At 41.7% G+C, this 26156-nt stretch overlaps 1 protein-coding gene across 4 annotated transcripts in view; it reads left to right on the forward strand.

Moving 5' to 3' along the window:
- TNRC6C (trinucleotide repeat containing 6C) overlaps positions 1-26156 on the forward strand; it is a 285172-nt gene that overhangs the window by 53646 nt on the left and 205370 nt on the right. The window contains exon 1 of one of the 4 annotated variants that reach the window (XM_015427103.1): positions 9471-9521. The exons of the other annotated variants lie outside the window; for them this stretch is intronic. The gene's annotated coding sequence lies outside the window, so the exon portion shown is untranslated. Of the gene's footprint in view, positions 1-9470; positions 9522-26156 lie in introns of those variants that run through there. 4 annotated transcript variants of the gene reach the window in all.

Below are 26156 nucleotides of genomic sequence, written 5' to 3' on the forward strand. Positions count from 1 at the left end.
CATTCGCTACGCAGCGCAGCAACTAATGCTGCACTATGTAACAGGGCTTTGGTGAAAGATATGTAAGGCGGCCACTTGGTCATCTCTTTCCACTTTCATCAAACATTATAAAATCAATGTATATGATTCGGCAGAAAGAGAGAGAGCCGAACACAGATGTTATTCTTATGGATTCGGTTGTTTTCCTGTTCAAGTTACATAATTCTATGGTATTCTTCCTGTTCTTGTTAACTGTATTTCTGCTAAGTGTAGTTTTTATGTAGCTTACTGCTTGCGGAGCACCGAACTGAGCTAGGGTGACTCCCTCCAAAGGAAACAGGAAGAAGTTTCAACTTAGTCCTGCCTCCCTAGAGAAGGATGGGAATCACCCACAAGATGTCCTCCAAGCCTCAGAGGAGAAGGACCCTTCACGGGTAAGTACCAATGGTCGTTCTCTGTTCCTCCCCCCCTCAAGCCTATCCAGGGAGGGGAATGCTGGCTGGGGAAGGAAAGACCGACTGGGGAGGCATGCCGCCCTTTCGTTTCCTCAGCCACAGTGCTGGGAGCTTCACAATATGTGTGAAAGAGCCACATGTGGCTCCCAAGCTGCAGTTTGGCCACGCCTGTCTTAGACATATATCATCTTACAGCTTCTGTCCTCAAGTGAAAAACTGTTAAGCTTCGCCACGTCAGTTGATTCTAATGGGAAGCCACTGTAAGAAACAAGGTAATACTTTCCTAATTTCTAAAAGTTTCCTTTTGTTTCCATTTTTATTTTATAATTGTATTATATCAAACATTTGCACTTACATAGAAATTTTTACAAAGTGGGCATGTAGCTTAATCTATTTAGTAGGTGGTAAACCTGCTGTTCAAAGTGAAACCTGGTAACAAATGCCTCAGCTGGAATTTCGCAAGAGCCCAATTTAAACTACCACAGAATAATTTTTACAATCCTAAAATATAATGCTTTGCCCTCTGCCATTTTAGAAGCCAGATACAATAAAACTGTGCAAAGGGAGTATGTTTGTAGAAAGGGAGAAGAAACTTTGGAACATGTGTTTTTTGATTGTAGATTATACCAGCACAATAGAGAGATATTTATAAATCCCGTTATTAAATCAAATCCAGGGCGTAGTAGGGGGACTCTCCTCCCAATTATGTTGCTAGATAAAAATTGGAATATAGCTCATATGGTGGCTAAATTTGGTTGGTTAGCCTACTGTATTAGGAGAGAGTGGAGGGATCATAACTAAGCAGTTAAATTGATTTTATCTGATTGGTAATGGAATTTGTAAATCTTTTTAATTTTATTTATTTATTTATTATTTCGATTTAAGAACATAAGAGATGCCAATGTTGGATCAGGCCAAAGGCCCATCCAGTCCAACACTCTGCATCACACAGTGGCCAGAAATACTAGTGCCATCAGGTGGACAAGTGGGGCCAGGACATTAGAAGCCCTCCCACTGTTGACCCCCCCCAAGCACCAAGATGACAGAGCATCACTTGCCCCAGAGTCCCTATCTATACCTTGTGGCTAATAGCCACTGATGGACGTCTGCTCCATATGCTTATCTAATTCCCTTTTGAAGCCGTCCATGCTTGTAGCTGCCACCACTTCCTGTGGCAGTGAATTCCAAGTGTTAATCACTCTTTGGGTGAAGAAGTACTTCCTCTTATCCGTTCTAACCCGACCGCTCAGCGATTTTATGGAGTGCCCACGAGTTCTTGTATTGTGAGAAAGGGAGAAAAGTACCTCTTTCTCTACCTGCTCTTTCCCATGCATAATCTTATAAACCGCAATCATGTCACCCCTCAGTCGTCGTTTCTCCAAGCTAAAGAGCCCTAAGCGCCTTAACCGTTCCTCATAGGGAAAGTGTTCCAACCCTTTTATCATTCGAGTTGCTCTTTTCTGCACTTTTTCCAAAGCTATAATATCCTTTTTAAGGTGTGGTGACCAGAATTGCACACAGTATTCCAGATGAGGTCGCACCATTGATTTATATAGCGGCATTATGATATTGGCTGATCTGTTTACAATACCCTTCCTAATAATCCCCAGCATAGCATTGGCCTTCTTTATTGCAGTCACACACTGTCTCGACATCTTCAGTGAGTTATCTACTACAACTCCAAGATCTCTCTCTTGATCTGTCTCTGCCAGTTCAGACCCCATCAACGTGTATTTATAGTTAGGATTTTTGGCTCCAATGTGCATCACCTTGCACTTGGCCACATTGAACCCCATTTGCCATGTTGACGCCCACTCGCCCAACTTTGACAGATCCCTTTGGAGTGCCTCACAATCCTCACTGGTTTTCACCACCCTGAACAACTTCGTATCATCCGCAAATTTAGCCACTTCACTGCTTACTCCCAACTCCAAATCATTAATGAACAAGTTAAAAAGCAGTGGACCAAGTACTGATCCCTGTGGTACCCCACTGCTTACACCCCTCCACTGGGAGAACTGCCCATTTATACTCACTCTCTGTTTTCTATTAATTAGCCAGTTTTTGATCCATAAAAGGACTTGTCCTTTTATCCCATGATTTTTGAGCTTGCTTAGGAGCCTTTGATGAGGAACTTTATCAAAAGTATTTATATTTAGGATTTTTGGCTCCAATGTGCATCGCCTTGCACTTGGCCACATTGAACCCCATTTGCCATGTTGACGCCACTCACCCATCTTTGACAGATCCCTTTGGAGTGCCTCACAATCCTCACTGGATCTTCCATTAAGGTCTCTGGTGCCAAATACACTGCTCTGGGACTGGAATGACAGGCCCCACAGTGGAATGACAGCATTAATGAACAAGTTAAAAAGCAGTGGACCAAGTACTGATCCCTGCGGTACCCCACTGCTTACCACCCTCCACTGAGAAAATTGCCCATTTATACTCACTCTCTGTTTTCTATTAATTAGCCAGTTTTTGATCCATAAAAGGACTTGTCCTTTTATCCCATGATTTTTGAGCTTACTTAGGAGCCTTTGATGAGGAACTTTATCAAAAGCTTTCTGGAAGTCAAGGTAAACAATATCTATTGGATCCCCCTTGTCCACATGTTTGTTCACCCCCTCAAAGAACATTAACAGGTTAGTGAGACAAGATCTTCCCTTACAGAACCCATGTTGAGTCTGCCTCAATAGGTTTTGTTCATCTATGTGCCTACTAATTCTTTCCTTAATAATGGTTTCCACCAATTTACCCGGTATCGACGTCAGACTGACTGGCCTGTAAGCGTACAATATACAGACAACGGCATTAACCAATCGGTGTTTCCGGCGGCCTGTTCATGCGGGCCAAGATGTATTCCGGCGGCCCGTTTGTCTGTGGCGCATTTACCAGTAGCCACTCATCAGCGGCAGCCCCTAGTTGAAAACCTGGTGAAAGAGCTCTGTTTTACAGACCCTGTGGAATTGTAAAAGGTCCTGCAGGGCCCTGATGTTATCCGGGAGCTCATTCCATCAGTGTGGACCCGCCACTGAAAAGGCCCTGGCTCTAGTAGTGGCCAACCTGGTGCCTCTGGAGCCGGGGAGAGTCAGGCGATTCCCTGACCTCAGTGCTCTCTGGGGCACATGTGGGGAAAAGTGATCCCTCAAGTAGGCAGGCCCCTGACCATATAGGGCAAATAAACATACATGACCTTTTGTTCAAATGAATTCCCCAACCCCAGGCATCACTTTGGGGGGGGGTTCACAGTAGGAGGAGTGCTGAGGAGGGAAAGGTACAAAAATGTGCCTCTGCCAGGACCTTATGCATAAGATTAAAAGAGTTTAGTCATATGGTTACCTTGAACTGCCTCTTTTACATCCAGGAGCTCCCAAGCTCCTAACCCTTGGCACCGGCACGAATGGCACCCCGTTGAAGGTCAGGAGTGGGATCCCTACCCCCCCGGTCCACTCCGACTCAGGCACAGGACCTCCGTCTTTGTTGGATTCAATCTCAATCGACTCAGTCTAAGCCAGCCCACCACATCACAAAGTGCCCACTCCAGGTCATCTGGGTTAGAGTCGGACTGGCCGCCCAACAACAGATATAGCTGGGTGTCATCTGCATATTGATGACACCCTAGTCTGTGCCTCCGGGCAATCTGGGCGAGGGGGCACATGTAGATGGTTGTTTGTTTATTTACTTATTTATTGCATTTTTACCCCGCCCTCCCCGCGAACGGGCTCAGGGCGGCTTACATGGGGGTACAAGCCCATGCATAAAAACAAAGAAAACATTAAAAGCTGTTAAGTCACAACAATGACAAATAAAGTGCTCCATACAGCAAGATGGTCTCTGAAAATGGTATCGATCATTTCATTAGGGTGAAATTGTCCTGTCGATGGTCCAAGCCAGTCCAGCAGCATCAGTGCCATGCAGAATTATGGCAGTTCTTCCGGGGACCACTCCCAACCCCGTTGTTCCAATGATGGTAATAATAGAGGTGGCAGAGGTGGCGGCCCCTAAGGCTGCACGTGGTTGGGCATACCGTTGAGAGCAATCTGTCGACTTCCTCAAGACTGAGTGGACTGAATCCAGAATAGAACCAGAAGACGTGCATGGAGCCTCGAGTTTGCTCACTGTCTCAACTGTGGCAGGGAGATCGTGGTGGAGCAGCAGGACTTTATCTGCAAAATAGCTCGCAAAAGCCTCACAGCCAATATCCAATTCCCTAGCATTTGGTCTGCTCTGAGGCAGCTCTGTTAACGACCGAATGGTTCCAAATAATTGTGCCGGGCGTGAACTAACAGATGCAACCGTTTAATGTTTTTAACATATGTTTAATGTTTTTAACATATGTTTAATGTTTTTAACATATGTTGTTGCATAAGAGAAATTATTTTACTATTGTTCTGATTGCTGCTATATCAACTGTATTTACTGTATTAAGGATCTTTGACCACAATAAACTACTACTTACTTACTGAACTACCACATCAGTACATTCCATTGTTTCCTAAAGTAGCTTCACACCTTATTCTTTATACATTACTATACTCTTACAGAAAACAAGATAAATCCAATAACTTTCTCTCTGCAACAATATTTTTCACAGGTCATTTTTACTGTGTGATTTCGCTTGTATTTTTTCCAGTACTGTGAACACAAAATAATTTTCTTTATGATTGCTGCTGACAAAAGTGACCTGTTAAACTTGTATCAAAGTTTTTATTTCTAATTTTACTTTTGTGTTCAGTAATTCTAGTTCTTAATGTTCTCATATATCTAATTAAATGTGTTTGCCAAAAATATTACGTACGGGCAACTATGAGAACATTAAGAACTAGAATTACTTCAAAAAATATTGACCTGCGAAAAATATTGCTGTAGAGAGAAAGTTATTGGATATTTCATCTAAAATCATACTTCCCCCATTGATTAAATGAAAATTATGATTTATCTTGTTTTCTGTTCTAACAAGCTGGTACCAAAGGATTCCACGACGATCCTCTGGGAGGAAGGCTTTTTCAGGAAAAGTTACAGCTTCTATGATAGCATGGTTCACACACAGCATTCACCCCCCCTTAGGAATTTCCGCTTCCCCCACCAACATGGCAGACTAAGCAGAGCAAAGTTTGACAGTAGGATCTTGAACATGAATAGACAGCAAAGTGGCTGTCTGATGAAGCTTTACAAATAGCAGAGGAAAGAAGGAAAGCAAAAGGCAAAGGTGAAAAGGAAAGATTTACACAACTGAATGCAGATTTCCAAAGAACAGCAAGGAGAGATAAGGAGGCCTTCCTGGATGAACAATGCAAAGTAATAGAGGAAAACAATAGAGTGGGAAGGACTAGAGATCTCTTCAAGAAAATTAGAGAAATCAAGGGAATATTCCGTGCAAAGCTGGCCATGATAAAGGACAAAAACGGTAGGGACCTAACAGAAGCAGAAGAGATTAGGAAAAGATAGCAAGAATACACAGAGGGAACTATACAAGAAGGGCCTCAGTGTCCCTGACAACCACAACTTACCTCAAGCCAGACATCCTGGAGTGCAAAGTCAAATGGGCCTTAGAAAGTATTACTAACAAAAAAGCTAGTGGAGATGACAGTATCCCAGCTGAGCTATTCACAGTCCTAAAAGATTATGCTGTTAAAGTGCTGCACTCAATATGACAGCAAATTTTGAAAGCGCAACAGTGGCCACGGGATTGAAAAAGGTCAGTTTACATTCTGATACCAAAGAAGGGCAATGCCAAGGAATGTTCAAACTGTCGCACAATTGCACTCATTTCACACGCTATTTGTAAAGCCTCATCAGACAGCCACTTCACTTTCTTGCATTTCTTTGGGATGGTGCTGATTGCTGTCTTCTGTACAGTGTCACGAACCTCCATCCATAGTTCTTCAGGCACTCTGTCTATCAAATCTAGTCCCTTAAACCTATTCTTCACCTCCACTGTATATTCATCAGGGATGTGATCTAGGTCAAACCTGAATGGCCTAGTGGTTTTCCTAACTTTCTTCAGGTTAAGCCTGAATTTCGCAATGAGTAGCTCATTATCTGAGCCACAGTCAGCTCCACGTCTTGTTTTTACTGACTGTATAGAGCTTCTCCGTCTTTGACTGCCAATCTGATTTTGGTGTTGCCCATCTGGTGGTGGCAGTGTGTAGAGTCGCCTCTTAGGTTGTTGGAAAAGGGTGTTTGCTATGACCAGTGTGTTCTCTTGACAGAACTCTGTTGGTCTTTGCCCGGCTTCATTTTGTTCTCCAAGGCCATTCCGGATACCTTTTGACTTCCTACTTTAGCCTTCCAGTCCGCTATGATGATAAAGACATCTTTTTTTGGTGTTAGTTCTAGGAGGTGTTGTAGGTCTTCATAGAACTGGTCCACTTCAGCCTCCTCTGTGTCTATGGTTGGGACATAGACTTGGATTATTGTGATGTTAAATGGTTTGCCTTCAATTTGGACCAAGATTATTCTGTCATTTTTGAGACTGTATCACATTACTGCCTTTTTCACTCTCATATTGACTATAAAGGCTACACCATTTTTTCTATGGGATTTTTGGCCACAGTAGTAGATATAATGGTCTTCTGAGTTAAATTCGCCCATTCCCGGCCACTTTAGTTCACTGATTCCCAAGATGTCGATTTTCAGGCTTCCCATCTCATTTTTGACCACATCCATCTTACCTTAATTCATAGATCTTACATTCCAGGTTCCTATGCGTTATTGTTCTGTGCAGCATTGGACTTTCCTTTCACTGTCAGACACATCCCCAGCTGAATGTCCTTTTGGCTTTGGCCCAGTTGCTTCATTCTTTCTGGGGTTACTTGTACTTGCCCTCTGCTCTTCCCTAGTAGCATATTGCAGGGATCATTTCGTAGACAAAGAGCTAGGGGAACTCATTAGCATAACTCATTAGCATATGCCACACCCCCTGACATCAGGGGCCCGGCGGTGGACCTGCAAGGCCAGCGGGAGTGCGAGGAAGCCCCGCCAAGGCCCTCCCTGGCCCCAGGCAGGCAGGGGTGGGGAGAGGCGGGGAGGAAGCAACTTACCCTCCCTCTTCTCCTGCCTCCTCCTGACTGAATGAGGGCTGGAAGCGGGGCGGCCGGAAACAGGGGGCGGGGCTTCGTCATGTGCCCTGCCCCCCTGCACTTCACCCGGGGGAACAGCGCTCCCCCGCGTTCCCCCCCGAAATGATCTCTGGCATATTGGACTCCTTCCGTCCTGAGGGGGTCATCTTCCGGCGTCATATCTTTTAGCCTTTTGTTACTGTCCATGGGGTTTTCTTGGCAAAGATACTCAAGTGGGTTGCCATTTCCTTCTCCAGTGGATCATGTTTTGTCTGAGTTCTCCGCTGTGGCCTGTCCATCCTGGGTGGCCCTCCACAGCATAACCACGCAGTCCCCTTGCTGCATCAAGGCAGTGATCCATGAGAGAGAGAATAAATGGTAAATGTTGTTTAAGTCTAGACCTCCAATGTGTATTTCTGCCCCATTATCTTGTCTAAGTACAGTGTACCAAAATGTTCTTCTTCACATGAACCCATCTGGTCGTTACACTCTAGGGGAGAGGCTCTGCTCAAGATCCCACTCATGCAGGGCTTGCATTTGTATCTTGATATAACTAGTAAACATTTTTCTTATTTGCACTATTTCTTTCATTTTTCTATTGATTTTTTCATTGGACATAATTAACCTGTTAAATATTGTCAGATTATTAATAATATATTTGGTACAGGTACTGTGCAGGGTATTGTTTATTTTAGCATGGTGCCAAAATAGGAGCTCGTCTCTTGGAAACCATTCAAGTAGGATGAACTCTTTAGATCCTAATTAAAAAGCAGCTGAAATCTTTTTATATCCCAAATTTTCAAATACACTTTTTCCAACCCTCTTGTCTTTTATTTTAGCCTAATTTTTCATCTGGGAGAATGTGAGGCTGCTGTCTGCAGTTTTACTCTGTGTCAGTTCTGTTGACCACTTTGGTTTTAAAACAATATGTTAATGATGCAGTGAAATGTAGCTTTTATAGAATTTTTTCCAGAATCCTGAGAATCATAAGCTTATTTTAGGATAATGCTCTTTTGGTGGGTGGTAAAGAATTGGGAAAACCCCCCCCACACACACACACCTTTACCGGACTGTTCTGGAGATCAGTTGTTTACGATACCTTCGTCCTGGGATTTGTACAATATTATGAAGTCTTTGTCTTTTAGCAGTCAGATAGAATTTTAGCACATTTCCAGCTCATTTTACAATTTTACTCTGCTTATTGGTAATTCTATGTATTGAATTCCTTGCTATTTCAGTATTCAGAGGGTGTAGTATTCAATTCCATTATCTTGTAGTAATATGACAACAGAAAAGAGAGAGAAGCGAGCTACTGTATGCTTCTACTTAAATTTTAATATCAGTAATTTGGTGTACTGTTCGTGGATACTATCTGTAAGTTTTCCAAAGAAGTGATCCCATTATACTTTGAATGCAACTGAAGTACAGACTAGATAGAATGTAGTGCTTCCTCAACTTTAGTTGCAGAGCATTGACCCAGGATTAAAGTAGGCACAGATTGCTATGTTAAGAAGGGAGTGAGCCTTTAGGATATGAACTGTACAATGCTGGACTCCTTGAGTGGCTTTGTTTGTGTGAGCAAGGGAACTCAAATTATCCAATAAAGACTTCACTTTAATCCTTAAAGTTAGTTTATATTCCACCTTTTCACTCAGAACAAAATCAGACTTCAAGGTGGCTAACAATACAAATCAAACCATTAGTAAAACAAAAACACAAGAAGATACAACATTTCAGAGGGATGGTCATGTTGGTTTGTTGCATGCATCTGACCAAGTGTACTCTATCCAGTAAATTATTCTGTAAGACTAAATTTGTTAAACTGTAAGGTGTCAGAAACCACCTGTTTGTTTTTCAGTTTGCTGTCTTTCGAACTTTGTACATACTTTTTCCTTAGTTTTTTTGTGTCAGTTCATCAGGCTGTATTTCCTTATTTCCTTCTCCACAGGGATATGATGCAATGCTCTTTGCCTGGTTTCCACGGGTGACCAAGCATTGCCCCTAGAAACCCTAACCAAGGCTGGTAGGTGGTTATTTGGTAATTCACATTTGCAACACATTGTTTTAATGTTTTGTTTTCTTACATTCACTAGCATCAGAATATCCTTAATTGCAGATTGTCCTCTGAGTGTGGTCTGTCTGTATTTACCTTTTCTTTGCCCTGAGGGTGTCAGAGAGAAAAGTGTGAGCTCTAATTAGGTCTTACAATTGGATAAGCTGTAATAAGAACTTATAGCCGCTTTTAGAGGAAATTGCTTTTATACAGAGTTTGTTAGAAGACTGTGCAAGACTGCCAGTGAATAAAGACCATCTGTTACATCACATGTTCTTCTTTGGGATGATCTTAACTTTTTTTTTTGTAAAACCTTAAATATAAATATCAAAGTATTTACCCTAGCCTTTCTTTCCTAGCATCGTAATACCAGAAAAGCTTTCTTTTTTAGCCTGTGTTTTTCTGATCTCAGAAATATTTTTCAAAAACCTGAGTTTTAAATTCACTCATGCAGACTAGGAAAATGTCTTGTAGTGATAATGCTTTACCACTTACCCATCCTTGCTTGCCTTGGAATTGGGCTTAAGTATTTGACTAGTAAATTGGTAAAAACACAAAAACAAAACTGAGCATAATTCCGAGCACTTTGATAGGAGCTTGGAATTCCATAGTACTCCTAGTAACTTCATGAGAATGACTGTGAGGGTTCCAGAAGTGCCTTCCTTCCCAACCAAGCTTGCTGTTGTGGTAGCAGGCAGTGGTGGAGGCAGGTGGCTGGCTAATAGATAAGAGGTATTTCACACTACTTTCCTTTACTGTTTTTGCCCATACCAGCAACTCAGATGCTGTCTAGTATCTCAGGAGTACCCAGTACACTTTTTAAAAAAAATAAACAGATTTTATTAGTTTCATAGAAAGATACTACAGAGAAATGAAAATAAGAGACATGAGAAACAGAATAGTCATTATCTAACAGAGTAGATACTATACTCAAAGATCAGCTTAAATTACAATGTACTTGTAGACTCTGTGTCCTTTACGCCGTGTCTGTAAAGTTTTTGTTGCAATTCATGATTTGAGTTCTCCAAGATAATTTTGCATCTAATTGTAAAATCTTGCCCATTGTCTTCCAAAGTCACTTTCTTGTTTTCCATGTAGTTGTAAGGTTAATTTGTCCATTTCTGCTGCCTGTAATAATCGGAAAATAAGTTATTCTCTTGACGGTGTTTCTTCTTTTTTCCAATATTTTGCATATAAAATTCTAGCTGTTACAATTTGTATAATCATATATACAATCCTGTATGTTAAAATTTTGTGGAATCATATTTAATAAAAACAATTCTGGTATAAATGTACATTCATGTTAAGTATTTTTTGTACTATTTCATGTATCCATATCCAATACTTTTCCAAAACATCACAGGTCCACCACATACGGTAAAAAGAACCAATTTTTCGCTTACGTTTTCAACAAACATTTGACATACTTGGATACCATTTCGCTAAGTTGTCAGGAGTCATATGCCATCTATAAAACATTTTGTATATATTTTCTTTATATGAAACTGCTTTAGTAAGTTTTATGTTAACTTTCCATACCCTTTCCCATTGTTCTAGTTGTATGTTATGACCTATATTTTGTGCCCATTTAATCATTGCTTCTTTTACCACCTCATCATGCATTTTCACATCTAATAACATTTTATAAAAGAGTTTAATATATTTCCCATCAGCACACCACCAGATTTTATCTATTTCTACAGGTGCATCATAGAATCCCATCATTTTATCTTTCACATATCTGGACACTATTTGTGCTCTTTTCCCACCAGTTCAAGTTAATACTTTTTTCTTTTAGCTTTTCTTGTTGAATTAATTTATTTTGATTATCTAACAAGTCTTGATATCTCCATGTCTGTTTCTTTATAAATGTCTTTGGGTTTGTAAAGGCTTCTAATGGAGAAACCCATTTTGGAATCTTGTTGTAGTATAATTTGAAGACTTGTTCCCATTCCTTTATTAATGCTGCTCTCAATATATGCTGCTTAAAATATTTATGGTTTACACTTTTCTGATACCAAAAAAGGCATGCCAACCCAACATTAGGTCATGACTTTTCCGTTCTAAGAGTCTTCTATCTTCTAATGTAATCTAGTCTTTCACCCATGTAAGTGCTGCCGCTTGATAATACAATTTCCAATCAGGTAATGTGAACCCTCCTCTTTCTTTAGAATCTTATAGTTGTTTTAACTTGATTCTTGGCTTCTTCCCAGATGAAATTCCTTGTAAATTTGTCTAATTCTTTAAAGTATTTTGCTCTTTTATAATTGGGATTGTCTGGAAGAGGAAGATCAGTTTAGGTAAAATATTCGTTTTGATTGTTGCTATTCTTCCCATGAGTGATAATTGTAAATGTTTCCAGCTTTCTAGATCCTTTTTGATTTCTATCAGTAGCTTCATATAGTTATCTTTATACAAAGAACTGCATCTGTTGGATACTATTATACCTAGATTTAATCTTTTTCTCTACTTCAATTTCTGACATTTTTTGTATATGTTGTTCTTGCTCTTTAGTACAGTTTTTTAAACAATAGTGTTTGATATTTCTCGTAAGATCTCCATTCAGTATGATTCTTGCTGATGGTGTTGTATATATTGCTTTTACCATATTGCAAAAGTGTTCTCCACATTTCCAGGCCAGCAGTTGTTCCAACATAAAAGCCCAATTAAGATTGTCAAAGGCCTTTTCTGCATCCAAAAATAATAATGCCATTTGTTTTTCAGGATGTGCTTCAAAATACTCTAATACATTCAAAATAGTTCTTACATTGTTTCTCATTTATCTCTTTGGCAAAAATCCCGCTTGATCTTGATGGATTATTTTAATCAGGACCTTTTTCAATCTATTTGCCAAAATAGAAGCATATATTTTGTAGTCTACATTAAGAAGAGATATAGTTTTTGATTTCACTTCCATCTGTATCCACTTTATGTATTAACATAATCAGTGCTTGATTCCATGAATCTGGTAATTTCTTTTGTTCATATATACTTTGTATGGTGTCCTTCAAACGTAATGCTATTTGGTCTTCAAATACCTGGTAAAATTCAGCGGGTAAGCCATCTGGACCTGGGGTTTTCTTCTTTTTCTGTTTTTTGATGGCTTCTATTATTTCTGAAAAGAAGATTGGTTCGTTTAACATTTTCCTTTGGTCTTCTGTACATTCCTTTTTATTATGTTTTTATAAGAAGCCACTGATCTGTTCTTGATTGGAGTTTGTTTTTAAATATAGGTTGCTATAAAACCCTTCTGAAATCTCCTTTATTTCTTTAAGAGTATTTTTCTCTTCACCTTTTCCAGTAATTTTATATGTTTCTTTTCAGCTTGTTTTCATAATTTATATGCTAACCATCTAGTAGGTTAGCATTTGCATTTTCAAAATAGTTTTGTTTTGCATACATAATTTCCTTTGCTATTTCTAGTGTTAACAGACAGTTAAGCTGATGTTGTAGGTTTTTAATGTTTATTCTCCTCTGTTCTGTTACCGGTTAAGAATGCATCTTTTGTTCCTCTTTAATTTGCTCTTCAATCTGGCTAAATTTCTGCTTTCTTTTCCTCTTTGACCAGACATTTTGTCTAATGAACCATGCTCTTGCATAGGCTTTAAAAGCATCCCAGATTATATCTTGAGAAGACTCTGGTTGTTTATTTACCTTGAAAAATTCTTGAAATTCTACTTTGGTTCTCGTGATGAGTTCTACATCTTTTAATAGTCATAAGATCATTGTCCATCTATTTTTCCTCGGTGTGTCCTGTAAAGTCAAAAGCAAAGGATTATGGTCTGCAAAAGTCATTGGTAAAATTTCTGCATCTATAATATCATTCACTGTATTTGCCTTGTCCAGTCTTGACCATGATTTGTGTCTTGCAGAAAAAAAGTATAGCCTTTTTTGTTAATGTTTCTAACTCTCCAAGCATCTACTAACGTGTGTTCTTCTGTTAATTGTAAGAAGGAGTTTGGTAGTTCATTACCTTTCTTCAGTTTCAACCCTTGTCTCCTTCAGTCCATACTTTTGGCAAACACTGCATTATAATCTCCAATAATGCATAATTCATCATAGGTTTGGTTTGCGATAACTTTCTGTAGGTCCTTGAAAAATTCTTCCTGTTGTTGATTTGGTGCATATATATTAACAATCAAAGTTGCTTTGGTTCGTCTCTGTATTTTAACTATCACAACGCTTCCGTATTCTGATTCATATATCAATTCTGGGTGTAGATGATCTTTTACATATGTGGCTACTCTTTGTCCAATGTCTATCTGCTGAAAAAAAAAAAAGTTCCGATTTTTTAAACATTTAAATGTTTTTTATTTGAATGTTTGATGTGTGTCTCTTGGATACATACCACATCTACATGGCCTGATCCGCCATTGGCTTCTCTTTTGTTCATATGTACAGCTGTCTGTGTAATAACAAATAGGGGTGTAAGGGTTTCAAGACATTTTGTGGCCTCACAATACACTTGTGGCATTAATGACCATATCACAGGGCAAGTTCTGGTCACAATCCATGTGAGTGGATATCTTGTCAGTTTTGCAGGTATCTTGAGCAGGAAAATTCTTCTTATCCCATGAGCACTGCAGAAGAAGATTTTGGCTATATCTTCATAGAGCTTGGAATATATCAGATGTAGTTCACAAGTTTCTCAGTCCTCCATCAGTCTGAAACAGTGGGGCGGGGGTACATGGGGTGGCAATGCTAATCTGTGAGAGCTTTTCCTTTAGGGCACTCCCTGTCCCCCAAAGAGCCTGGCATTGATTGTGTAGGCCTTGTGTGGGACTCTGAGGTGAGTTTGGTTGTATTTCTGGTATATTGTCTGCCCAGTGAACCAGTGAACAGCCTCCCAAGCCCGCTTGAGTGGGCGGCTGGCTGGGCATTGGAGTTCCTGAGTCTTATTATACTCGGAGAGTTCAATGTCCACACCAATGTCACCTCCTCGCAGCGGGCAGTGGACCTAGTGTCGTCCATGGCAGTACTAGGGCTCACCCACGTTATATCAGCGCCCACGCATCAAGCAGGCCATACGCTGGATCTGATTTTTGGGTTGGGGGTTGATATGGATCTGATGGTCAAAACATTGGTGCCATGGTCAAATCACTGTGCCCTGACGGTCCAGCTGGGTGTCCCTACACCCCCTGTCTAGGCGACAGGGACCAATGTATCTACAGGACCACCTTCTCTGATATACCCCCAGGAGAGCGCTCCTTTCTTCACAGGACAACTTGCTGGTGGTCCCCGGCCCTAGAGATATCTGGGTGTCGTTGATCAGGGCCAGGGCCTTCTCTGCCCTGGCCCCAACCTGGTGGAAATCTGCCAAATGACATCAGGGCCCTGCGGGATTGTATGCAATTCTACAGGGCCTGCAAGGCAGATGTTCCGCCAGGCATTTGGTTGAGGATAGTGACCGTTTACATCATGGCTGCCACCCTTCTTGAATATCTGTCCCCTGAAGGATTTAACATCTCTAATTCCCTCCCCCCCCATACTCATGAGACGATACTGGTCGGAGGGATTCACAGAATTTCGCTTGTTGATTTTTAACTACTGTAGTACATATTTTTGATAATGACTATATAGTTTTATTGTTTTTAAATGTGTACATCGCCTAAAGCCCCACACCTTGGGGATTAGGTGATCAAAAAAGTTAATAAAATAAATACATAAATAAAAATATTTTTTTTGCTCACTCACGGAGAGTAATGGATCCACTTGGGTTCCAGAATGCTCTGCGGGAGCTGATGCCCTCCGGTGATTTCTTAGATGAGCTGATAGAGGACTGGAATGCCCAGCTCTCTGAAGCCATTGACAAAATTGCCCTCTGATATCCTCTTCATCCCCATCAAAAATATCCCCCTGGTCTACTGTGGAACTTAGGGGAATGAAGAGAAAGCTTAGACAACTAGAGCAAATTTGACAGTGAGTCACTTTAAGCTGTGAGGCATTTGTGAGCTTTTTTGCAGATAAAGTCTTGTCACTCCGCCACAACCTTCCAGCCAGAGTTGATATACTGATGGGAACTGGCGGCCCCTTGGCCATCTCTGGATTTGGTCTTTGATACCTTCAGCCGACTCTCCCAAGCCAATGTAAACAGAATTCTGGGTGCTGTTAGGCCAAGCACCTGCCTCTTAGATCCATGCCCCTCAAGGCTGGTGAAAGCCAGCGGCGAGAGTTTGTGAGGCCCCCTGGAAAATATTGTCATTCTTTCCCTGTGTTCGGGAATTTTCCCAGAGGGGCTGAAGGAGGCAGTGGTTGTACCACTCTTGAAAAAACCAAATCTGGATCCTATGGATTTGACCAATTACTGCCCAGTCGAATCTTTCATTTCTGGGCAAGGTAATTGAGAGAGTGGTGGCAAAACAGCTTCAGAAATTCTTGGATGATGGGTGTTGTACCAATTTCAATCCGGCTTCTGCCCTGGCTATGGGACAGAGACAGCATTGGTTGCCCTCACAGACAGCTGGATCAGGGCGGGTCATCGCTTCTGATATGACTCGACTTTACAGCAGCGTTTGACACAGTTGATTATGATCTACTGACTCACCACCTTGCAGATGCTGGAATCCGTGGGATAGCTTTGCAGTAGTTTAGCTAATTCCTCCACAGTTGGGGACAGATGGTGGAGCTGGGAAGGACAATATCCCTAACATACCTGCTGGAATGTGGGGTTTCTCAAGGGGCACTTCTTTCCCTGATGTCTTAATCTATATGCACACCCTCGCCCAATTAGTGTGGAGCTTCAGGCTGTGGTGTCATCAGTATGCTAATGACACCCAGCTATTTCTGTTGATGGGCAGGCAGCCGAATACCATTCCTGGGAATTTAGCCAAGGGTCTGGAGGCTGTGGTGAGATGGTTAAAGCAGAGTCTGCAGAAACTGAATCTGGGTAAGACAGAGGTTCTGTGGCTGGGTGGGTGGGGGGGAGCTTCATTTTGGTTGCCATCTTCTGACTCTTGAGGGTGTGCCTCTGTCATCGGTACAGACCGTCAAGAGCCTGGACATAACTGTGAACTTCTCCTTATCCATGGAGGCCCAGGTTGCGAAGGTTGCCAAACTGGCATTTTTCCAACTATGCCAGGTTAGGCAACTGGCTCCCTACCTGTCTTGCCCTGACCTAGCCATGGTAATCCATGCAACAGTCACCTGCAGGATAGACTGTTGTAATTCGCTCTACTTGGGCCTACTGTTGTGCCTGGCCTGGAAGCCCCAACTGATCCAGAATGCAGCCACGCGGGTCCTTACTGGGACCTCCCAGGCAGCACACATTCAACCTGTGGTGTGCAAGCTGCACTGGCTTCCAGTGGAGCACCAGATCAGGTTCAAGGTTCTGGTTCTGACCTTTAAGACCCTTATTTGTCAGGGACCTACATACCTTCAGGACTGCTTCTCTCATTATGCCCCTGGAAGAGCATTTTGCTCAGGGAATAAGAACGTACTTTTGGTCCCCAGCCTGAAAGGCTGTCTTCAACCACGACCAGGGCTTTTTCAGCCCTGACCCCCACCTGGTCAAGGAGGCTGGGGAGCTGAATTCCCCCACCCCCCGGCCATCTCTCTCTGTGTGTGTATTGCTTTATTTACTGATCTGCTTTTAGGTGGTTTTAATGTTATTTTTAACTTAATGTATTTTGTATACTATTTTGTTGTAAGCTGCCCTGAGCCCCTGCTTGTAGAGAAGGGCGGCCTCGTAAATCCAATTTTAAAATAGACAAACAGAAAAATAAGAATCTTACATGCCATGTGCCTTCATAGAGTACTATCCATAGCAACTCTGACAGTTTCTTGAAGTTTGTTCTTATCTTTGCCCAGTTAGTATGAAAATGCTTTGAACCCATGGCTAGCTGAGGCAGTCTCAGCACAGGTAGCTGTCATTTCTACTAGGAGGACCAGTAACCTATGTTCCCTGGGTTCACTGAATCACCACATCCACTGGAACAAAGTGGTTCTACATCTGGTTTCTGATTTCCCAAGGATGCCTCTACTTCAGCTGAAACTAGAAGTATAGACACAAAGAAACAAAGATTAATACTGAGTAGGCTCTCCAAATGGATGTTTCTTTGTTATAGATGTTTCTTTGTTATAGAACTTCATTACAGAACTTCCTCCCAATTAATATCCCTCTCCTTAGTTATTCTCCTGCTTCCCCCTCCCCATTCTGAGAGGGAGGGCAATTTATTCCATATGTTGTTAGAGAACATTCCATGAGAACCATGGTTATGTTGAATGCACTTTTCAGACGGTTATGTTGAATGCTGAATGCACTTTTCAGACAGATCTTTGCAACTCAGCTACCTGGCCAATCCATCAATATCTTTAAGCAATATGTCTTGGGCTTTAGTGTGGTCTCATGCTATTTCTGATAGGGCCAGCCTTGCCTTATGACACTGACTTTCTTGTTCGAGCCTCTCGTGTGCCTGCACAGAGACCAAAAATAGAAAAAAAAAAGTTGCTTACTTGTAACTCTTTTTTCCTTGAGTAGTTATTACTCACTGATCGGTGAAGTCATGTGACTTGCCTTTGTTTCTCACTGCAGATGTGCATATTGTGTAGAATACTTCCATAGTGGTCATGCAGCAACTGAATGGGATAGCACTTGCTCCACTCATCAAAGCATGTATAGAGGGAAAACACGTTTCCGCTTTCAAGGGGAGGGGCTCCTCGGCATCAGTTTAAGACGTGTTTGCACATATGGCTACTTGAATAGCACTTACAAGCAAGAAACCTGATTTGATTTTGTTTTCACAACTATCTGTACTCACATTTCTGATGGAAACCAATTTACATTATGTTAAAAAGATAAGTAAAAAATAGTTCTGGATTTGTCCAAGTCCTGGGGAGTCACTTTAAATTGGTTCTTTCAGAGCATATTGAATGTTCCGTGCTGTATTCTTTTACTCAGACTCTGTGTAAACCGATTTTATATTGCTTCTTCTTCCTTTTGCCTCCCCCTCTGTTTTTTTCTCTTCTCACTACTGAGGGCAATGTACAGGATGCTCATCTTCTCTAGTGGGAGGTAACACATTGTACCCCATTGCAGATTGATTTGTCAGTTTTGCACATGCTTAACATTTAAATGAGGGCACCGTTTTGGAAGACATGATAATCATTGCCCCATGCCAATTTCATTTAAAGCTTTAATCTAGATTACCTCGTGGTAGGATAGGAATTGTAGATTTAGGAACTCATTTCTTTCAAATCCTTCATGAACCTGGTACGGGCTACGTTTTTGTGTGTTTCTATCTTTCCTCTGTTTTATTTGAAGAAATGAGTTAAGTGAAAACTGGGCCAACATGTCTTCATTTGAGTTTCAGTGATTTGCAGAGAAGGCTTTCTGGTTCTGTACCAAGCCAAAAGGTTATTTAGCAAAATCAGCCTCACGGAATAGCACTGTGCTGGCTAGAATATAAATTTAGCCCAACTATGTAACAGTAGTTAAGGTAGTTGTGATCAAGCTTCCTGCTGCTTTATGGTTATTTATCTGCCCACTGTGTATACTTCACTGTGCATTAAAAGACCTTCTCTCCTGTAATGTGCTTTGCCTAGTGCGTTTTATTAAGCCGCAACAGCTGTGATATGCCCAAATGGTAAAATTTTAGAAATCACAATGGTTTTTGGAAAACTCATTTTATTCTTGCAAGAGGGCAGGTGGGCTTTAATGATGGGTCTACTCAGTGGCATTACTGTACACAAAGGGCAGCTTCTCATAACTATACCCCTGTTAGTTGCAATATTTGAAGAGCAGAGGGTATACTGTATATTAATGTACAAGCACAATCATATGATTGCAATTTTTTTAGATGCTTGTATTACAAATGCAAAAGTAGGCTGAATGTACATGAGAACAAGCTAGGAAATTGTTAGGCTCCTTCTCTTGCATGCTATGCCAAGAAGAGTGCTCTTACGGTAACAGGGAGAGTTTATTGTTGTGTGGTGCTACTTGGGCCATCATCCCACTGTACACAGGTATCAATAGAACAAAAATATACTTATATTTTGTCAATACTGAAGGATATATATATAAACAAACAGCTGCATTTTACTTGTAAAGTCACGAACATGGGAACCAGGTCCATGTATTTTTAAAGGCAAGTGCATTTATTCATGTATGCATTTGCCCTTTACACATTTACCTTATCAATTACATTTTAAAGTCCAGTATCTATAGCTATCACAAAATGTCAGAAGAGCAGCCACTTCTAAGCCTCTATTTCATTACTGTAAATGTAAGAACAAAGTAGTGCATTTTGTATGTTCTCATCTTTACACAAGTTTCAGATATTAATAGTACCTTAAACCCATGATGTGCTTGATTCTTTGAAGAAAAGCAGAATTAAAAGACAATTGTTTTATCTGCAAAGGCGTGCTTATAAATTTGTTCCAAAATGATCTCTTAGTAATTTTAAATTGTTTTTCAAAGATTGTAAACATTTTTCCTTTACTGAAATGTCAGCTCTTCTAAATGTTTAATGAAAATTCCTCCTGTTTGAGTAATACTTCTGTTAGTAGAATAGTGTGTGCTCCCTCTGCTGTTTGTCTTTAATTCCTGTTCTACATTGTTCATACAGAATAGTTCAGATAAACAGGCATTTTCTTTTCACTGACTGGACATCATACTGTACTCTTGATAGTTTTTACTGCTCTTTATTTCTTGTGCCTTTTTTGAGATGGAATGACCACATTGTACATTATGCTCCAGGTGCAGATATACAGGGGCACCATGATATTTTCTGTTTTATTCCTAAGAATTCTGAACATCTGTTTGTCTTTTTTGATGCTGTAGTGCCTTAAGCAGATGATTTTCAGAATATTGTCCATAGTGACTCCAAGGTGTTTCATGGAGTGCTAATATACAACTTGGAAACCGGTATTGGGTTGTATGCTATCAGTGCAGGCAGCTACAGGAGGTGTAGGTGTGTCAACAGAGTCCACTGTCCTTGGCCATAAGTGGCAATAGGATACAACCCACTGGGTAAATACCACTGGGATTCTGCCTTTACCAACAATAAATATTTCCCTTTAATGCCTAGTTTCTAGCAGCCTGAACATTTTCTCTAACTCTTTTTTGCAGTTTGCATATAATTCCCTCTTAAATGTTTCTTGGCAGCTCTCGTAACTTTGTGTTTTTCTTCTTTTCCTTGGGGTGTTGCTTTAAAATGAGAGAAGGGATTTCCTCTCCCATATCTAAATAGAAATTGCTTTTGAAGATTACTGTTGTGGCACAAGAAATACTAAAGACTGAATTTAAGCTTACATGAAATATCAAAGAAAGATACTACAGCCTGAATGGCTTCACTGAAAGCAACTTTCCTTTTCCTTGCCATAACTTCCTATGAGCAAAGTTGTAACAAACGTAGTCCATTCAAGTTCGTTACTTTGCTGCTTGGTCAAAAGCATACTTGTGTCTAAAATCAACTGTACAGAATTTTGACTGAATGAAGTAATAGCATAATATTATTAGTGGTTTTAATAGAACATTTAATTTATTTTAACATTGATGTAATTCGATCTGATTTACTGGGAGTGGCATTTAATTAATTTAATTCAATTTAGACAGTTAACTCTATTACATATTAGTATAGAAAATTACCTCTGAACAGTCATTTCTCATTGGTGACATGCAATAAGTTAATTTAGCGCTCAGTTCCTTTGGGTGCATTGTGAGTTGTGCAGAGAGTTGCTATGGTGATGGGTGCTCAAGCAAGAGCTGTCAACTAAAACAACAAATAGAATAAGCCAGTTCTGAACACTGGCACCATTGTTGTTAGTCTGTAAACACTGGCATATGGATTCTGTTTGCTCTATGCCTAATTCTGGTCTCTTTGGTGCTTTTAGGGGAAGCTGATTGTTTATATGTTTATAATTGCTAAAATTGCCCTGGAAGACTTGGTGAATATACCTTTTGAAGGCTTGTCTGATCATGTAAAAGAGTGGCTACATTTCCTACTAAGCATAGAAAGTTTCATTGTTGTATGTGCGACAAACCGAAAGAAATGTTACTGGTTTTCATCAGTAAAGTGACTGGAGAGCTGAGCTTGCTTGTGTGCGTGTGTGTTGTTGCCTGAGAGGGCCCCCACCCCCATACGGCACCTGAGAAATTTAAAAACTGCTGGATCTGCATTCCTACTGTTCCTGAATAATTTAAATGCTCCTTCCCATATATGTCATTAATGTATGATGGCCCTGCAGACATAAAATTCTTTTTGGCTTCAGCTGAAATAATGAAGAGTGTTCCTGTACTGCATCATCCCAAGTTTTCACTGTTAGGTACTTGAATGTTGCAGGCAGTATTAATTAGCCAATATGCAAGTACTTAAAGACATTAACCAAACTAGCAAGGTGTTAGGCCTCATATGTTGATTACTGTTAACATCATTGTAGAGATATCCCTATTTAGAAACAGATTATTTTGAAGCATGTTTTAAAGCCAGAAGCACCAGAAAATAGAACCCTAAAGAGTTGTCTGGAGCAAATCCATAGTTAATGATAGATAACAATAGTAGCTTTAACAGACTGTGATGTATGTTACTAGCACCTTACTGTATCTACTCCCACACAGTGGTTCTGTACAGCACGGTGGGGTGGGGGAAGAGAAAAGAAAGAATATCTTTCATCTACATGATACTACTCATGTTCAAGCATAACTGAATGGCTTCTTGCTGACCTATCCCCAAAGTTTCATCATTCAGCACTATAGGGCAATTGAACTTCAGCACTAGACAGTTAACATTCAGGCGTAGGTTAGAAGAATGCTACTCAGCTGGCAAAAGTCAGAGTGGGAAAACTTTTGCTTATGGTAGCAGTGGCTCCAACATTAAAATGATGGAAAGTAAGAGTTAGGTAACAGTTCCCCCCTTTCCCCAGTAGCTGTATGGGGAAATATACTTCTTATTACCCAGTAGGTTGAAGGGAAAGTATAACATAGGGGTGTCGAACTCATTTGTTACAAGGGCTGGATCTGACATAAATGTGACTTTGTGTGGCCAGGCAATGTTTGTCATAAAATGTAACGACAGGTAGCAGAGATATAAACCTTATAAAAGATACAAACACAATTAAATATTTTTTTCTTAAAATACAAATATGCTTAAAACTCTTGAGATATTTTCTTTATTTAACAGTCTTTGATAACTGACACCTCCCAAACCTTCTCCCCCCTAAAATGGAAACTTGGGGAATAGTGGAGTTTGGCAATACAATTTTAAAAATAAATCATCAAGAAAAAACACAAGGATCACAGCAGAAACTAAAAATATAAAATGCTGTGAACATAGGAACATAAAATGGCTGGGTATTGCAAGCTTCTCCCCCCAGGTCTACTCAGAGTGGCAGTGGCTGTCCAGTGTAATGTCACCCTTTGGCTATCAGTTCCCAGGTTAGAGTACTCACTCAGGCGCCCGTTCTCAGGTCCATTCAGCAGAGACAAGCTGGCTCAAAACATCAACCCTGTATTTTCAAGGAGACAACTCCAGCAAGCAACAGCTTCAACTGTACAAACACTGGAAAGAAACTTCTTGAGCTCCCCGCCTCTGAAATACATTGCAGCACAGACAAAGTTGCAAAGAAGATATGGACCCAGATAGACTACTCTGGGACTGGAATGACAGCCACCAGAGTGAAATGACAGTCCCTGGGAGTAGCAGAAGCATTCCAGGATTGGAATGAGGGCCCTCAGAGTGGAATTCCATTCCCAGAATGCTGCTGCTACTCCCAGGGGCTGTCATTCCACTCTGCACCCTGTCATTCCAGTCCCAGGACATAGATTCTATTGCTAGGGACCGTCATTCTACTCTGGGGGCCAGAGCACTGTTTCTATTGCTGGAAACACTCTCAGAGTGGTCTATCTGGGTGCAGAGACCTTAATGGAAAAATCCATTCCGTATTTTCTTTGTAACTTTGCAAGCCCAGAAGAGCTTCCTGCCAAAGCAGGCAAAGGCAAGACAGAGGGAGCTGGGAACTTTGGCAGACAGGAGGGGGAAGTCCCACAGATCTTAAGTTTGACACCCTTGGTATAACAAGTTGCCTGTTCCATTTCAGCCTGTCAATAGACTGGGTAGATAGGGTAAAGGTTCGCTTGCTCAAAAGCCAGTCGAGTCCGACTCTATGGTTGCGGTGCTCATCTCCGTTTCAAAGCTGAAGAGCCAGCGCTGTCCGAAGACGTTTCCGTGGTCATGTGGCCGGCATGACTAAACACCAATGCACACGGAATGCTGTTACCTTCCCACCAAAGTGGTACCTATTTATCTACTTGCAATTTCTTGCTTTCGAACTGCTAGGTTGGCAGGAGCTGGGACTAGAGACGGGAGCTCACTCCATCATGCGGCAACTCGGGTCTCGAACTGCTGAACTACTGACCTTCCACATCCTGCAGTTCAGCATCTTAACCACTTGAGCCACCACAGCTCCTGGGTAGGAAGGGACTCATTCATGTATGCTGTCTTCATTCTGTCTATTGGGAGAGAGGCCTCTCTTTGGACATGTGCATCACTTTCCATCTGTTGGATTTGGAGTGATCTGTAATGAAATGCTGTGATTTCTGTACAAATACACTACAATTGTGCTTGTGCCATCTATTGAAGGCATAGCTGTCTGGTGGCTTACCATGGAACAAATTAAATTCCAAAACACTCTGGGTAGCATACCTACTGACAAAGCTGCTGTGATGATAGTCTGGTTGAACTGTGGAGCAGAGCAGAATGCAGACCAGTATTGAACACAGCATGTGTTTAGCAGAGAACACAGCTCTACTTAAGTATGCTGTGCCCCTACTGCGGTAGCACAAATCCCTCTGCTATAAAGGGAAGCTGATACCGCTGAAGTGACAGAGTAGAAGACTGAAATTATGTTTGTGCTCAAACCAACAATTATTTATTTATTTATTTGTCTCATTTATACCCCACCCTCCCCACAAAGCAGGTTCAGAGCGGCTTCCACTCAAACGTACATACAGTTAAAACATCATACAATCATATAAAAACACACCACAGTTAAAACAGATACAAATTCACAAAGTGCTGACGGCAATTAATTAATTAATTAACCAAGATGGCTCGCTTTCAGAATAAATTTCCACTCCCCAGATGTTATTCTGCTCATGGTTTCCTGCGGCGCCGGCTCAATATCAAGACCAAGAGCCAGGGCTCTAAAACAGTGGCGGCCCCTAACTAAACGCCTGGTGGAAGAACTCCAGGTTGCAGGCCCTGCGGAACTGTGGCAGATTCCCGCAGGGCCCTGATCTCCTCCGGGAGCTCATTCCACCAGGAGGGGGCCGCCACTGAAAAGTCCCCGGCCCTGGTGGTAGCCAGCCTAGCCTCCTTGGGGCCAGGGAGGATCAATCGATTTTGAGACCCCAACCGTAGTGCTCTCTGGGGGATATACGGGGAAAGGCTGTAGGTATGTCGGACCCTGGCCATATAGGGCTTTAAAGGTAAGAACCAGCACCTTGAAGCAGATTCAGTATGGCAGATTGGTAGCCAGTGCAGTGTCCTCAGCACAGGCTGGATGTGCTCCCACCTGGGGACACCCGTCAACAGCCTTGGTGCAGCATTCTGCACTAGCTGCAGCTTCCGAATCCGTGACAGGGGCAGCTCCATGTAGAGAGCATTACAGTAGTCTAATCTCAAGGTGACCATTGCATGGATGACTGTTGCTAGGTCGGCGTGGTCGAGCAGGGAACCAACTGCCTAATCAGCCGAAGATGGTAAAAGGCCGACTTAGCAGTGGCTGCTACCTGGGCCTCCATTGTTAAGGAGGCATTCAGGAGCACTCCCAAACTCCTCACCTCTGGCGCTGGTACCAGTGGCACCCCCAAAGGTCGGTAGTGGGATCCCTACCCACGAACTGCCCCGACTCAGGCACAGGACCTCAGTCTTTGCCAGATTCAACCTCAGCCAACTCAGTCTAAGCCAACCAGCCACAGCTTGCAAAGCCCGGTCCAGATCTTCTGGTCTGGAGTCCTACTGGCCACCCAACATCAGATAGAGCTGGGTGTCATCAGCATACTTTGGGAATCACAATGGATCTCCCAGCTACAGAGATCAATTCACCTTAGGGCTGCCAGCTCCAGGTTGGGAAATTCCTGGAGATTTGGGGGTTGAGCCATGGGACAGTGAGGCTTGGGGTGGCAAGCAGCCTCAGCAGGGTATGATGCCATAGACTCAACCCTCCAAAACAGCCATTTTATCCAGGGGAACTGATCTCTTTTGCCTGGACAACAGTTGTAATTCTGGGTGATCTCCAGTCCTCACCTGGAGGCTGGCAATGGTGGTTCTCGTGGAGGAAATGGCTGGAGGGTGGAGTCTATGACATTACACCAGTCCAAAGTTCCTCCCCTCAAATCCCACCCTCTCCAGACTCCACCCCTCAAATGTCCAGGATTTTCCCAATCTGGAGTTGGCAACCCTATTTCCTTCCCACCCAACAGCCAACGTACCTTTATCTGCCTCTCCGTCTTCTGCTTTCCATCTCCACCCCCCAGCCTCTACCTAGGAAAATTACAGTCTTTCTCCACAGTGGGGACCAAAGCAGCTTTCATTATTCCCTCCTCCTTTTTATCTGCACAACAACCCTGTGAGGTTGGTTAGGCTGAAATATGTAACTGGTCCAAAATCA

The sequence above is a fragment of the Gekko japonicus genome, unplaced genomic scaffold (genome assembly GCF_001447785.1).
Source record: "Gekko japonicus isolate JY-2015 unplaced genomic scaffold, Gekko_japonicus_V1.1 scaffold536, whole genome shotgun sequence".
NCBI lineage: Eukaryota > Metazoa > Chordata > Lepidosauria > Squamata > Gekkonidae > Gekko > Gekko japonicus.